The 2,469-nt window shown below is 50.8% G+C and overlaps 1 protein-coding gene across 1 annotated transcript in view; it reads left to right on the top strand.

The window, feature by feature from the left end:
* Positions 1 to 872: 872 nt before the first annotated feature.
* The window catches only part of CNOT4 (CCR4-NOT transcription complex subunit 4), a 135,055-nt gene continuing 133,458 nt past the window's right edge, over positions 873 to 2,469 (top strand). Inside the window, exon 1 of the mRNA XM_078783372.1 lies at positions 873 to 1,098. The gene's annotated coding sequence lies outside the window, so the exon portion shown is untranslated. The remainder of the gene's footprint in view (positions 1,099 to 2,469) is intronic.

The raw sequence follows: 2,469 nt of genomic DNA, 5'->3' as shown, positions 1-2,469 counted from the left end.
GGCGAGTGAGGCGCGATTGGAGAGGAGTGTGAGGCGCGATTGGAGAGGAGTGTGAGGCACGATTGGAGAGGAGTGTGAGGCGTGATTGGAGAGGAGTGTGAGGCACGATTGGAGAGGAGTGATTGGAGGGGAGTGTGAGGCACGATTGGAGAGGAGTGTGAGGCACGATTGGAGAGGAGTGTGAGGCGCGATTGGAGAGGAGTGTGAGGCGCGATTGGAGAGGAGTGTGAGGCGCGATTGGAGAGGCGTGTGAAGGATTGGAGAGGAGAGGAGTGTGAGGGATTGGAGAGGTGAGGGATTGGAAAGGAGAGGGATGTGAGGGTTTGGAGAGGAGAGGAGTGCTAGGTGGAGAGAGGAGAGTGTCAGGTGGAGACAGGAGAGTGTCAGGTGGAGACAGGAGAGTGTCAGGTGGAGAGGAGTGAGGGGTCACATATTATGTGAAATAACTAAATTCACACCATTTCTGGATCTGATGACTTGCCAGTAACCATTTTGTAAAAATGAATGTGCAGCATATAACTCAATATGTCGAAATGTCACACACATCCATGCCCGTGGGATTCCCACGGGTGACCCCGCTAGTTTCGTAATAATATAGAAACACGAAGCCTCTGGATGCGTCTGTTTCATACAAGTCCAAATACAGAATTTTAGCGTCTCCCAGAAACTTCATCGCATTTTATTTAAAGGATGAGCCTTTGAGATGGAAAATGAGTAACATTATTCGAAAAGGAGTTAAATTTTTTATTATTATTTTAGATATAGATATTTTACACAAAAATGACGTGCAGTATGAGAAATTCCACCACATTTGTACACCTTAAATCATTTAAACAACAACCAACGTGTCTTTGCACATGCATCGTCTGCCTACGTCAGGTCCGGTTCGAATGGAAGTGACGTATGCAAAGTATTAATGGCGCCGTAGTCTGTGAGGTTATCTCTGCCACTCAGTTTGTTTCTTCGCACAATTCTCTTCAGACAATCCGCGGGTGTTGTTCTGGAGAAGTTTTCGATCTGTTAAATCGACCTTGTGTTACGTGTACTGACGAAGAGAATCTCCTCGTCACTGGCTGTCGATTCAGTAAGCTTGATTGGGTGAGTAAACGTTTGGAATTTGTTCGATTCGTGAGAGGAATTCTGGGCCTCTCCGTGTCCACGGTCCATGAGGGACTTGTGGAGGTCTCTTGAAGCGGACCCTTGTGTGGACATTCAGACTGTGTGGTACATCGGCGGTTACACCTGCAGACGACGTACGTTGGCCTCGAGTTATTGAGCCTCATTGAGGTCCATCCAGTGTCTTCAACTTCACTTCACGGGCTTGGCCGTTCGTACGGAAGTACTTTTGGGAATCGATTGGGTGAAGAGGATCCTCCAAAGCTAAGGGAGGTCCAAACTGTCTCGCAGTTACGGTTTACAGTTTGTTTTGAAGGTGTTTTTCTGAGACATCACATTGGATACCTGTCAGCCCTCGGTAGTTTAGATGGAAAGCTGAATGTGGGACTGTACAGTAACAGTGTATGTACAGTAGTACATTGCTTGCTCTCCTGTTTAGATCCCTGCCCTTTGATGAGGTGGAGGAAGGGGTTAGGAGGAGGTCAAGGGCAAATGTTGATTCATTCGCAATTTAATGTTGCTCTTTCATGAGCCTCACCCCTGTAGGTGAGGAGGAGGTAAGAAAACCTACTGCATGGGGATGGGGATGGGGATGGGGATGGGGATGGGGGGGGGGGGGGCGGGCGGATATTGTAATCGAGTCTGTCACGCTCTCATCTAAACGGTTGTACAAAAATTCTCCAAACCTGGTATTTGGTAGTTATGATCACCACACGGAAAGAAGGTGGAAGAGCAGAATTATTTTTAACCCAAAATTTGATATTGGGTCATTACTGGTGGAACTTTGTCATCTCTCAACTTTGCTTTAGGTGAGAAGCGTGGGGATTCGCGATGGCGCTCTATCGACTTCGCTCTATTTTAGGCTTTGTTGTTGACCTGATCCAATGTAGATATTTCTGAAAGATTTTAATTGTAATTTTACTCTTACTTTACAACTATAAACGTCCCTCATGTGCCGCCTCCCACCCTACCACCTCCCCCTCCCCACTTCCCCCTCCTCCCCACTTCCCCCCTCCCCACTTCCTCCCCCTCCCCACTTCCTCCCCCTCCCCACTTCCTCCCCCTCCCCACTTCCTCCCCCTCCCCACTTCCTTCCCCCTCCCCCTCCCCACTTCCTCCCTCCTCCCCCCTCCCCCTCCCCACTTCCTCCCTCCTCCCCCCTCCCCCTCCCCACTTCCTCCCCCCCTCCCCCTCCCGACTTCCTCCCCCTCCCCACTTCCTCCCCCTCCCCACTTCCTCCCCCTCCCCACTTCCTCCCCCTCCCCACTTCCTCCCCCTCCCCACTTCCTCCTCCTCCCCACTCCCCCCTCCCCCTCCCCACTTCCACCCCCTCCCCACTTCCCCCCTCCTCCT

Source organism: Myxine glutinosa, chromosome 8 (genome assembly GCF_964187855.1).
Source record: "Myxine glutinosa chromosome 8, kmMyxGlut1.1, whole genome shotgun sequence".
Classification (NCBI taxonomy): Eukaryota; Metazoa; Chordata; class Myxini; order Myxiniformes; family Myxinidae; genus Myxine; species Myxine glutinosa.
Note: the sequence above shows the minus strand (reverse complement) of the source record. Positions and strands in the feature narration are given on the sequence as shown.